The sequence below is a fragment of the Capricornis sumatraensis genome, chromosome 15, assembly GCF_032405125.1.
Source record: "Capricornis sumatraensis isolate serow.1 chromosome 15, serow.2, whole genome shotgun sequence".
NCBI lineage: Eukaryota > Metazoa > Chordata > Mammalia > Artiodactyla > Bovidae > Capricornis > Capricornis sumatraensis.
Genome location: NC_091083.1, coordinates 28,678,851 through 28,692,711, shown reverse-complemented (window position 1 = coordinate 28,692,711; position 13,861 = coordinate 28,678,851). Strand labels below are relative to the sequence as shown.

The window sequence follows — 13,861 nt, the reverse complement described above, 5'->3', positions numbered from 1 at the left end:
AAGAAAAACGTGGACATTTTAATTATTTTTCCTCAAAATATAGACATAAACTCTTCATAATGCTGATGAATATAAATACCATACCACTCAGTTTTAATTATGGAGGTGCTGAAATAAATATTTGAATCCAGAAGAGAATGTCTGCTACATGATTACGGTTAAACTATGGGCTTTATAATTAGTGCCAAAGTGCAAGTCCTTGTGAGTTCTTGGCAGGGTAATGTGGTCAAAAATCAGTTTGGTCACCAGAGGTGGACTCAGGTAAAGAGATAAAATGTGGTACTTCTGGGAATCGAGGCCCACGTCAAGAGTTCTTCTTGTGGGCACCTCACGTAATTTATACTTTCCCTTTTAGGCACGTGCACCCAGACACATATATATATCTTCCAGCAACCCAGAGCGTTGTTGGATGGCCAGGAATTTCTTTTCTTTCTTTCTTTTTTTTTTTAAAAACAGTGGGAGGGGGTTTCATGTTTGGGAACACATGTAAGAATTAAAGATTTTAAAATTTAATAATAAAAAAAATAAATAAAAAAATAAAAACAGTGGTTAGATGCCATGAAGTAGGTGGCAATGCCTTAACCATATGCGTGTTGTCAGGCCTGAGAGCCTCTTCCATCCTTGTCAAGGGGAGTGCTAACCTTCTCTCCTTTCATGCAACACAGGGATTTCTTGAGGTATAAATATTTATCAATAATACTCACACAATCATCATTCCTTTCTTGAATAATTTTGTAGTGAAATGTGCAAAAGCTGTGGTAGGCATTATGGAGTTCTGAAGAAACCAAATGCCCTAGGAATTGGCCCTAGAGAAGTTTACAGTCTAGGTAGAAAAGGAGATAATAATCATGTTCCTTGGAGAAGGAAATGGCAACCCACTCTGGTATTCTTGCCTGGAAAATCCCATGGACAGAGGAGCCTCGCCAGCTATCGTACATGGGATATGACTTAGTGACTAAACCACCATCAGGTAATAATATAAGATTGTTTATGATCAAGTAACTTATTACTAGCAACAAATAAACATATAAACCACAAAGAAACATTCAAGCAGAGTACTGGTCCAAAGAAAGGAAAGACCAGGTTAAGTTGAAGGCAGAGAAATTATTCAAGTATGTCTGTTGTGTGTGGCACTTGCTACACACTATATACTTTGAATAAAACAGCATCAATACCTTACAGATTAGAAATTAATAATTGAAGATAGATAGTGATCTTGCAGATAGAAATAATAAATCATATATTTAGCAGATGCAGAGCATTAAATTAGTAAATACACTATTTAAAAGAGGTGATGAAGGACGGAGAGTCTTAGAAATTATTGTTATTTTTAATTTTTTAATTTTAAAAAATTTTAATTGGAGGCTAATTACTTTACAATATTGTAGTGGTCTTTGCCATACATTCACATGAATCAGCCATGGGTGTACATGTGTTCCCCATCCTGACCCTCTTTCCCCATCCCATCCCTCAGGGTCATCCCAGTGCACCAGCCCTGAGCACCCTGTCTTAGTCATCGAACCTGGACTGGTGATCTATTTCACTATTTTATTTTATTATTATTCATTATTTCTATTTTATTATTGACTGTGGCATGGCTTTTGAGATCTTAATTCCCCCCACCAGGGATTGAACCTGGGCCCCTGGCAGTGAAAGTATTGATTCCTATACACTGGACCACCAGGGAATTCCCTAGAAATTACTTGTTGTGGAAAATCACTGCCTCTCCTTGATTACAATAGTTAAATGCCTTGCCAGAAAGGTGAGTTCTCTGTAGTTATTCAATTCAACAAGAAAGTCTTTTTTCAAAGAAATATTAGTAGATAATGTGTCTTTTTCTATTGTATGAGTAATAAATAAAATATACAGTATAGTCCTAAAACCAAAAAAAGGCTTAATCCTCTGGGCGCTATTGGTCTTAACTGCCTCAGACACATAGTTCTGCAAATGCTTCATCCCAATTACACATTTCATCTGTGGAATTTGCTGGCAAACATTTGTGCTTCTTAGAATTACCAACTTCCATACTGAGAGTAGAAATCATCCATAGATTATCACCGAATGACATTAGATCAGGGGCTAGGACAATTTATTAATAGTTCTATTTTTGGCTTTTTCAGATGATTTACCAAAACAATAATATTGTGTCATTAACAAACTCAAAGCTGAACATTTTGAGGTTATAGTTCCCATCTTTAAGAATGTCTTGCCTACGTTGCAAGAATTACAGTGTACAAGGTTTTCTCAGAATTGCTATTAATATAACTGTAGGTGGCACCAGTGGTAAAAAAGAAAAGAAAAGAAAATCTGTCTGCCAATACAGACAGAATAGACACGGGTTCGATCCCTGGGTTGGGAAGATCCCCTGGAGTAGGAATGGCAACCCACTCCAGCATTCTTCTCTAGAAAATTCCATGGACAGAGGAGCCTGCCAGGCTACAGTCCATGGGGTCGCAAAGAGTTGGACACGAGAGAGGCAGGGGCAGGGGTGAGGAATTTCTGGGACTGTTTCAAGGGAGACTTTCAGACGTTAGATTCTAGGAAATTTACACATTTATTAGTTATGCTCAAAAGAAGAAAATATCAGCCTTTCAAAGTAAACAAAGCTAGAATTACTGTGAGTTCTTGCTTAGCCATGATATTTGGGATAAAGAATACCAAGGTACCACCAAGTGCAAAACCCACGGCTAATTCCAAGTCTCCTCAGTTCCAAAGATCCCCAAACCTATTGTTTCACCAAATCTCTCACTGAAACAGTTAACAAGTAGCCACAGGATTTAGGTTTGGCTGGTTTTCCTTTCTCCTGCCCTCCCTCTGGTGGAGGTGTTAATGAGTGAAACACCCAAGATGGGCAGCTGAAAACAACGCCAAGCCTTTTTTGCATCCTCCACCAATTATACTGTCAGCCTTTGGAAAGGAGAAGGCTGCTGCTTCCCAGATGCCTAGAGGGCGTCCACAAGGTCTATTCAGAATACATCTACATGAGAGCTCAAGCAGTTATTAAAGTATTGTTACTGTTCATGCCTTAGAAAGGAATAGACCTAATTTTTTAAGCTGGGTTAATATGTTCCTAATAAATGCCAATGAAATAAAACTATGGAGTTCCTATTGGGAAAACAGGACAAACCCCTCCTTCATAATAATATTTTATATTACTATGTAATATAAATATATATTTATATGTATTTATAATAGTAATATTTTTATAGTAATGTTTATTATTATAATATAATAGTAATAAAATAGTAATATTTTAATTGGAATAATGTTTTTATCTTTTAAAAACTCCTTTTTGTCTATTGTCTCATTTGATGCTCTCAACAGCCCAACAAGAGTGGGAAGGTCCTGTCATACTGGAGATCCCAGGAGAGGGCTAGGACTTAGGTTTCCCAAATCTTAGCTCTGGTCTTCTTTTCTTTTGCATCCAGATAGCCTAATGCATATAAGATACATATGGTTGGGACTTCCCTAGTGGTCCAGTGGTTAGAACTTCGAGCTCCCAATGCAGGGGGTCTGAGTTCAATCCCTTTTCAGGGAACTAGATTCCATATGCTGCAACAAAGATGGAAGACCTTGCATGCCACACCTAAGACCTAGTGCAGCCAAATAAATTAATTAATTTAAAAAAGATACATATGGTAGCAAGAACAACAGAATCCTACTGATTCTAGATGTAGGGTTAAGTCAGTTAATCACAAAACACAATGATCAGTACAGGATAAGCTAAGTAAATGCTGGCTACTGTTGTTATTATTAAAATTTGTGTTAGAAGTAAGGATAGTGTTGTAGAGAAAAACATGACTCTGGACCCTATGTCCTGGGGTTGAATTCTTGCTCTGCAGTGTACCTGCCTCATTAAGTTTTGTGTAAAGCTCTGGGAGGACACAACTGAGCGACTGAACTGAACTGAAAGCTCTGGGATGAATACTAAGCTGACAGTGCTACCTAGACAGTAGTCACTGTTACTTGTTAGCTCTAGTACTTTACAGAAGTAAAACTGTGCCCTAGGTCACATGGTAAATGATGAAGCTAGACTGTAATCCCCATCCTTCCACTTATCTCCTATAGAAATGGCTTTCTAAATTACATTGTGGGCATGCATGCTCAGTCATGTCCAGCTCTTTGCCACCCATGTACTGTAGCCCACCTGGATTCTCTGTCTGTGGAATTTTCCACGCAAGAATACTGGGGTGGGTTGCCATTTCCTCCTCCAGGAGGTCTTCTAAACCTGGGGATTGGACCTGCGTCTCCTGAATTGGCAGGAGGATTCTTTACCACTGAGCCACCTGGGAAACCCCCTAGATTATGTTATTTTCCCACAATTCCCAAAATGTGTTTTACCTTCTTTTCACATCTCCTTCCATGGCCAACATTTAGTCTCCTTTACCAAACTGAAATTTAAAGACGCTTACTCCTTGGAAGAAAAGTTATGACCAACCTAGATAGCATATTCAAAAGCAGAGACATTTACTTTGCCGACTAAGGTCCGGCTAGTCAAGGCTATGGTTTTTCCCATGGTCATGTATGGATGTGAGAGTTGGACTGTGAAGAAGGCTGAGCGCCCAAGAATTGATGCTTTTGAACTGTGGTGTTGGAGAAGACTCTTGAGAGTCCCTTGGACTGCAAGGAGATCCAACCAGTCCATTCTGAAGGAGATCAGCCCTGGGATTTCTTTGGAAGGAATGATGCTAAAGCTGAAACTCCAATACTTTGGCCACCTCATGCGAAGAGTTGACTCATTGGAAAAGACTCTGATGCTGGGAGGGACTGGGGGCAGGAGGAGAAGGGGACCACAGAGGATGAGATGGCTGGATGGCATCACTGACTCGATGGACATGAGTCTGAGTGCACTCCAGGAACGTGATGGACAGGGAGGCCTGGCGTGCTGTGATTCATGGGGTCGCAAAGAGTCGGACACGACTGAGCGACTGAACTGAACTGAACCAAACTGAAACCCTTTATTTCCAAAATCAACGTTTATAAAAATTTCCATGACAAAAACCTTAACCCTAGATGTCCTTAGCTGTGAGAGACCCAAGTTATGCCATGCATGCCCATTTGCATTTGTAAAGAAGCTGTTTTGTGGACATATTCTTTAAGCCCACTAGAGGTACACTACTTGAACCCTGTCTTTCTACTCACTTCTAGTTCATTTACTCTACAGTATCCAGAACTGGATACTACTATAGTCCAGTGAGCTGTTCAGTAAATTACCCACTGGCTGGCAGGCATTCCTTCTGTTTTATTCTTTTTTTCTTTGTTATTAGCTGACTAGTTTTGTTAGGGGCTGTCCAGACCATGCAAATTTCATGGCCATATAAAAATGAGTCTTTCCTCTAATTAAGGCGAAGGACTTAGCTGTATATTCTAATGTTTGGCACCTTCCACTCTTAGGAAGGTCTAAAAAAAACCACAGCACAGGTTTTCAGGCTCCTGAGAGTGGTTTTGGATTTTTTTCTCAACAAAAAAAACAGGACCCGAGGCTCGGGACTGCGAGCTGGGTGTGGACAGCGGGGTGGGTGGAGCGGGGAACTGTCTCTAAATCTCATGGGGAGAGTGTGGTTAAAAAAAAAGGAAAAGGTACGCAGACCCCAAAGCTTCTTGGGTTTTTTTTTTTTTTTTTTTCTCCCTCAGGAGGGTGGTGGCGGCTGATCAGACACAAAAGCTGGTAGTTCCCCACCCGCGTGAAGATAAAATGCCCCTCAACAGCATCAGCAGGAGGACTGGGAAAGGGAGGAGAGGCGTGTCTGGGAGGAGGCGAAGATGAGGGTGACAAAGTGACAAACCCCGCCGCCGCGGCCCGCTCCTCCACTGCAGCCGGAGGAGGACTCGAGGGCGAGCTACCTCCCCGGACCTGGGCGGGGTGGGAAGGGGAGACCGAGGGGCTGTGGCTTTCCTAGCGGGGGCGGGGCAAAGGGTGGAGGGAAGCCTGAGTCAGCAGCCCCTGATTGGTTGGTGTTCTCTCATCGCGTCCTCCGATTGGGCCATTTGCAGCGGGAGATGTTGTGAAGCGCGGCGGGGCGGAGCGAGCCGCCAGGGGTCTGGGGCTAAGCCCGGGGATCTGGCGGGGAGGGGTGGGTGTGGGGCTCCCGGCCCCGCGCCTCTGTGACCTGCGGGGCGGAGAAGCGCCTCCACCTTCCCTCCCAGTTCCGCTAGCCTCGCCGAATTGTTCAGCTGCCCTGAAGATATGAAAAGGGCAAAGGACTGAATGAATAACGCTTCGCTGCGAGCCCCCAGCCTCCTTAAAGAGAAGCTCTTTTGCAGTCGGGCGTTGAAAGGACACTCCCTTATCTTGAAGTCCCATATCGCACCCCTCCCGCTGCAGATAGGGGCAAAAACTCACCCGGACGCGTACCCCGAAGTCTGGGACCCGTGATCTCTGACACCCCCCCCCCCCAATTCTGAGTATCTAGAATCCTCGCCCCCCACCCAACCCCTCCCCGGCCCTGACGCCGAGAACAGGGTCCCTTCCTAGTGGAAGCCCAGGTTCCCGGCCGCTCCCGCTCAGCGCTCTGGAGATTGGAGAAGGCGGGGAGGGTTTTCTGTGTTTGGTTTTTGGGGAGGTGTTGGGGGCGGGTGAGGGCTTGTAGGTCCCGACGTAAATTGGGAGGGGGTTGGCGAGCACCCCCACCGACCCCCGCCCCAGGCTAATCCCCCTGCTTCAGCGTCTGTTCCCCGGACCATATTATTCAAGACAGAAAATATTCAGCCCCAGAGCCTCCCCTGGGGAGGGGAGGGGAAGGAGGTGGAGTGGGAGGAGGTGGATCCAGGGAGGAAGAAGCGAGAAATCCGCCCCCGGGAAACAGCTCGGCGCGGCTGCGGAGCGGAGCAGTTCTGTCACTTGGCGATCGCGGGCGCCCGAGCGCGGCCCCGGCCCGGCCCGGCGAGGCGAGGGGAGAGTCCGGCGGCCGCCGCCCCGCCCCACGCCCTCCCGCGGCGGCCGAGAGCCCGGGGCCGGCCGGGGCAGGTCGCGGCGGTGTCTGGGAGCGGTCGGCCGGGGGCGGCGGCCTCGGAGCGCGGCGGAGGCTGGTAGCGCCGGCTCGTTCTCCCGCTTGGTCCGCTGTGCGCCAGGCGTGCGCGCCGTCCGGGGGACCGGCCGGGCCCGGTGCGGATCTACTCGGCGCGCTTGCTCCGGTGCGTGTCTGCTTGACTTTCCGCCTCGGCGGACAGGGCGCAGCGCCGGCGGGCGGGTGGAGAGGGAGAGCCGGGCTCGCCGCGGGCTCCCTCCCTTCCCGCCACCCCGCCCGGGCGCTGGCGCGGGGCCGGAGAGAGTGGTGGCGGGAGCCCGGCGGGGGCAGAGGGGCCGCGCCCGCGTGTGCGGAGCGAGGGAGGGCCGGCGGGAGGAGGGAAGGGCACAAAGGCCGGCAGCGGGCGCCGGGGTCCCGCCGGCCGGCCGTGGAGGAGGGGCGCCTCCCGTGCGCTCATGAATATTAACCGAGCCTGAGGCCTAGCGCGCCCCGGCTGGGCCCGGCGCCCGGCCCGCGTCCCCGCCGCTCGCCTCTGCGCCTTGGAAGCCGGGCCAGGCGGGGCGCGGAGGGTGAGCCCCCTCGCTTTTGGCTTTTCCCTCGGGTCTCCCCACTCTTTTTTGAAAGTACATATTTGGGCCGCCCTTCCCGGGAGATCGCGCTCCCCGATCTGCCTCTGAAAGGGGCGGAGGAAATAGTGGTAGGTGGGTGGTGGTTTTCTCTCCCCCCCCCCAAATTTTTTTTTCCCCTAGGCGGCCCCGGGAAAACGGGACGATCGTGTCGAGGCGTAGTTTGGGGCGCGGCAACTAAATAAAAGTTGCTGGGGCTGCGGCTTCATTTCTGTGGCTCCGGAATAATGCCCCGGAGAGGGACTCCCTCCCGGCGCTGCGCACACCTCCCCGCCCGGCCCCGCGCCGTCCCCGCCCAGCCCCGCCGCGGGCCAAGGAAAACAGCCGCCTCCTCGGGGACACCGGCCGGTCGGGGCGGAGGGCGGAGGGCGGGCGCCCCAGGTCCCCCAGGCCGTCTGGAAACGCCGGCAGAGCCGCTGGCCACGTCCGAGCCTGACTTTTTGTTTTTATTTTAGGGAGCTGGGGAGGTGGCGGGGAGCAAGGCGTGTTTTTGAAAAAGTATTCTCCCATTTTAGCCTCGTGGGGACAAAACTTCTGTAAAGTCTTCTTATCCGGGTGATGCAGAAGAACATAAGCTCCCTCTCATTTGCCCAGAAAATACATGAATTTAAATGCACTTGAAAGGGGAATGTTTTTTTTCTTGTCGGCTTCACAAAGTCCGGGCATGTTTGAGGTAACCATCGTGCCGTTCTGATGTTTCTCATTTCCCCCTTGATTTAAAGATTTCCCCCCGCCTTTCTTTCTTATTTTGTATGGGAAGATTATTTCATCTTTTGATTCATCAGCATGGACCGAATTATCTTTCCAAGTGCTGGAAGGGCGAGCTCGGAGTAGACTCGTGGGCAAGGCCAAGGTCAGCGTCTGGAGAAAGTTCATGTCCTTTAACTTTTCCCTCTTTAGGAAAGATCTCTTTGGGAGAGCCTTCACGACGCGCTAGCATTGCTCTCGGACTTGGGAGGAGCGCTAGGAAAGAAGGGGATCGCTTTCTGCAGTTGGCCTCACTAGCTGCACAGGAGACTGGTCTTTGTTTTTTACGTCTGGAGAAATGGACGAAGACGGTGAAGGCCGTTGAAGTCGGAAGGAATCATCATCAGGGCATTTGAAAGGCGCTTCATTGAAACCTTCATTTGTCTCAGCAACCCTACACCCTCTCGGAACCTGGTGTGGAATTCTTACCTTCTTGGTGCATGGTGGCATTTCCCTCCCAATGTGGACTCCCAAGGGTTGGTCCCTTCTTTGTAATTTGAAATGAAATGATGGCCACTCGTCGGACTGGTCTGCCTGAGGGAGATGGTGACACCAAGCTCAAGGCCTGCGGGTCCCCCACCTGTGAGGTAAGTGCAGAGCTGACGTCCCTGCCCAGCTGTGTGGCTTGTGTCTCTGAGGTGTCTGTCCTGCCAGTGTGGGGTGGGGGTCAGCTACCTTGGGGGTCTAAGAAGATGGATCGGCTTTTGGGGCTTTGGGCTGAATGGTGGGAGCGTCCCAGCCTGACCCGCAGGGAGGTGAAACCTCGCCTGGTTTTGTTTCTAGACACTTCAGTGATTCTTCTGCAAGGGCATTTTCCTTACTTTGAAGTGTCCCTATCTTGATCATCTCAGACCACAGAATTCTCCATTTTTAGGTGACTAGGAATACCACTAGCTTGTTTTCCTTCACTTCCCATCCTCTGGTAGTTTTGAAATAGGGCTGGACAGGGGTTGGCTTTGTATATTTCATGTGTGTATCCAGGGTTCCCTCTGGAGATTGAGAGGGCAGCTGGAATCCTTGCTGCTCGTGGACCACTTTCTCTCTCTGACACTGATGCGGGTCCTGCCTGCTTGCTGTTGCTATGAATCTCTTCTTTGGGTAGAAAACCAAGTCTTTTCCCGTGGACGGTTTAGGCATAGCTTTGGAAAACGGCTTAATAGAACTATCGTTCCAACTGCCTTAAAAATCTCCTGCTTTCCCTGTTCTTCAGTTTGTTTCCTTCCTTTCACTGCTTAGAAGTCCTGTGAGTGTCAGCCTGAGCTGTCAAGTGGCTCATACTGCCTTCATACTAGCATCTTCCGAAGGGTCCAGAAGATTTTACACCAGGCTTCCTGAAATTTTTTGAGCAGGCCGGACAGAAATAGAAAGGCCGTGTATTGGTGGCACCCCTATGCCCTCTTGCCTCTCTTGTCTTTTTTCCTCCTTATTTTTGGTGTTTGTTTCTATAATGGCTTCTTTGTGTTTACTTTGTTATTGATGGTTTCTGTAATTAGGTTCCTTTAGACTTTACTTTTGAGATGCCTATGTTTTTATGGAAAGGTTGACAATTACTTTAGATAACAATAACATCTCCCAGTGAGACATCACTCTCATGGTTTATTTTGTGCCTTGTGTTGCATTTTAACTTTCTGGTCATTGAAACTGGGTCTAGTTCTAAGTGTGTAAGTTTTGGCATTTTGATAAAAATGACTCAAGTTACGTTTTTGTTGGTAAAGCAGCAGAGGAGCTTGCTTCATGCAGCTGACCTCGTACTGGATTAGAAAGTTTATACAGAAATCACGGTGAGCTAGATCAGTGTGCCATTACTATACAGTTGATGAGAACTACAGTATAGGTTTACAGTTAGAAACAGTGTTTTACTTTTCGACACCTGCAAACACCTGCTTCCAGGTAAAAACGTGATTAAGTATAACACCACAATCCTCTGATCATGGTGAACCATAATAACGCCTTTTGGAAGGCCTAGTGATTGCTTAATGTGTATTGTTGCTCCATAATGATAGGTACTGTGGTCTTGAAGCCTTCTTTGTCATTGACTCCTGAAGACTTTAATTAGCATGCTATTTTGCATTATATTTGCAAGAACTAATGTTATTTGATTTTTTTTTTTTTGGTCATTTAAACGATGTCCCAGAAACCAAGAATTTGTAATAGACACATCTTGTCCTTGGCTAGAAGGCAGTTTCCAGCTGCAAACTTGGCTTTTATTAACAATGACAGTTATATATCTTTTAAGGGTGGTGAAATTTGTTTTCATTTAGACCTTACTGCTGATGTAACCATAGTATTTCTACTTTGAGAGCCAAGGAAATACTGTATTGTCTGTATTTTGCTCATTTAGAGACTATATACAGTAGTTGGGTTTGATATTACACTCAGGTGTTGTTTGGCTTTTTAAACAATAGGCAGATAGTTTGTTTAGATTCTATATGGAAGCAGATATAAAGGGCCTCAGTGTTGTCAGAAAACATTTTAAAAATCTCAGGATGGGGGGGAAGTGGTATAATTACTGTCTGTTTCGTTGTCTCTTATACTCCCGTGCATATTAAATCTTGTGGATATTTAATAAAAAGAGAGTTGCCATCGAAATACTTTGGGTATCAACTCTGGGCTGATAGATATTTAACTTTTCGAGTACCACACTTAATTTTTGTGCTTAATTTTGTTAGAAGAATTACATTCTGGAGTAGTACTGCTATTTTTAAAATTTTAAAAATCACTAGCTAAAATACTAACAAAGAAAAAAACAATAGCCACATTCCTAAAATGTGTATTTGAATAATAAATTTGTGTGTGCTTTTACTTAACCAAGAAATGAGAGTATATATCTTAATATTAATGGCATTAGCCAAAAATTAACTTTCCAGCACAGGAGAAATCAATGTAGGGAATTAAAGGAGTCCCTGTCTTATGCCTTATCTAATTGACTCCTCTACCTGCTATGAGTAAGGTCTGTTGCTTTGTTGAAAAACAGAAGTTTCTTGTTTATCTTAAATGTTTAGAATTTAATTGTGTTGCTATGTGGATAAGTGGAGGCATCCACCCCCTCCCCCCAAGAGTATATTGAAAAGGTAAAGAACACACAAATAACAAACAATCCTTTTCCAATAAAGAATTGTGACACTTTAATAAAATATATCCAACATAATACAATAGGATAGCATAGTTGTCAAGAGAGATGTATTTGAACATCTAAAGAGCTATATTTCAAAATTTATTCACTCTGAGCTAGATAAGGTTTTCTTTGGTGTGTGTGTGTGTTGTGCAGACATGTGTGTAGGCTGATCTGTGATACCTAGTCTTGACTAACTTTACTTACAAAATTACTTTGTATAGACTCCTGAATCCTCTGTGGTATTACCTTTTTTTTTTTTTTAATATCACATAGTGTTTCTTCTTTAAGGCTCAACTTACTTTTTTTTTCTCTTTCTTTTCTTTTTAGGCAAAGCTGTGTAGGTCATATTGGTTTTCCCATTTCTAACAGTTACTTCATTTTTAATCTCTAGTCTGCGGGGTTGTCCAAGTGTGTAGCACTTTCACTGTCTATTATTAGAACAATCTTATTTACTCATGCAAATTAACTTAGTTCATTTTATGTCTTGCTTCTTCATCTAGACTAAGATGATTCTGTGACTAAAAGGTACTGTAACCTGATGAAAAATGTTAGTTGGTTTTGGAACACTGTTTAAATAATAAAATAAGGCATTTTCTTGGCAGGAATTCATTCATGTAAAAATTTGCACTTTTGCTCTTCTTTCTGAAACACTGTACACGTTTATCCCAGGCTTCCCCGTTCCTTCTTGGGCTCTCCCTCTGTCCATCTCTCTTTCTCTCTCTCTTTAGGCTGCTTCTTCCTCTGCTGCCTCTTGCCTGTTGGTTTTTACTGGAGCCAGGCCTTTCCACTCCTCTTTTCTCTCTCCCTGGGTTTCATTTTACACTCTTCCAGGGCATTAATCTACATGCCCGTGATTCCTGGTTTACAACTCTATCTCAGATTGTATGGCTACTCTCTAGACCTAGATAGCCAATTGCCTATTTACCCAAAAGCTGTTTTGGGAGATAGGCTGCATGCTTTTGAAATTCAACAGATTCTACTCTAACCAATATCCTGCCCTCTCCCTGACTTCCTTCTTTTAAGGACTAGCCCTGCTGGTTATCTGTCCAACTCAAAACCCAGCCTACCATCTCTGATCCCACTCTCTCCTCCTCCCTCCTGTCAAAGTCTTGTTGAGTCTGCATTCCAGGTCCTGCTGCCACTCCCTGAGCTCAGGTCAGCGGCATATCGGTGATGGTGATGAATCACCGACCAGCCTTCCTAGCTAGTGTCCCAGGCTCTCTGCTTCGGCCCCTTCCAGCTCTGACCTGCCTCTGTAGCCAGAGGACTCCTCCTGAAATAGAAAGCTGATCATTGCATTCCCTGACCTAAAACAGTTTTCTGGCTTCCCACTGCCTTTGGAAGAAGGCTCAGACTCCTGAGAACAGTCCTAGAGGACTTCTGGCCTGCCTTCTCCTACTCATCTGTGACCTCTCTGTGCTTCCTGTGCTGAATGATTTCCAATTCCTCCAAGGCTGGTGGCTCCGTGGTAAAGAACCTGCCTGCCAAGGCAGGAGATGTGGGTTTGATCTTCGGGTTGAGAAAATCCCCTGGAGGAGGAAATGGCAGCCTACTCCCGTATTCTTGCTTGGGAAATCCCATGGACGGAGGAATCTGGAGGGCTACAGTCTGTAGGGTCACAAAGAGTTGGACATGACTGAGTGACTGTACAACAACCAGGGCACGACAGTCTCTCTTCCTTTCAGGTCCTTACAAATCCTATTTCTTTCCCCAGGCTTCCTTCCATTCTCCCCTCCTCCATTGCCACCCCTCCCTGGCTGATTTTTACTCTCATTCTGGTCTTTTCTTCAACATCACTTCCTCAGGAAAGCCCTCCCTGACCTTTCAAAACTGGGTTAGTTGGCCCCAGTGCCTTATCCTCCAACACCCTGAGCTATATCAGGAAGATCACTTACTAGTTTATTTATATATATTCCCCTGGATTGCAAGTCCCATGAAAACTGGGACCATGTTTGTTTCTAGTGTGTGGTGCATAGTAGGTGCTCAGTAAATGTGCCGAAATAATGAATAAATATGCGGAAAGGGCTTTAGTTTTTATTAATAGTTATCTGAGACCCCAGCACACCGTACTGTCTTGACGGTCCTCCTGCCTCTCTGTTCCCTCCTTCTCAGTCCTGGAAGTTTCCTTGGCCTCTTGACCTGTCAAGTCTTCATATACCTTAAGGCTCAATTTGACCCTCTTTTCTCTCCAGACTCAGTTTCACAGTTTTCAATATCAAGTATAAGCTGGTCATTCATATACATACATATATACACAGGTATTTGTGCGTGTGTGTGTCCACCCTGACTTTGCCCTTGAATTCCTGTTCCCCCATCCAACTGACCTGCCTACTCGCGTGCTAAGAAGCCACATCCCAAACCAAATTCCTCCTCCTCTCCAGCCCCTCCCCCTGCCCAGCTTCCCC

The 13,861-nt window shown here is 46.0% G+C and overlaps 1 non-coding gene across 1 annotated transcript; it reads right to left on the bottom strand.

Annotated features, from left to right (window-relative positions):
* Positions 1–537: 537 nt before the first annotated feature.
* LOC138091932 (U6atac minor spliceosomal RNA) lies at positions 538–663 on the bottom strand. The gene has a single exon (XR_011145963.1). It is a non-coding gene; the product is annotated as a U6atac minor spliceosomal RNA (small nuclear RNA).
* Positions 664–13,861: the final 13,198 nt, after the last annotated feature.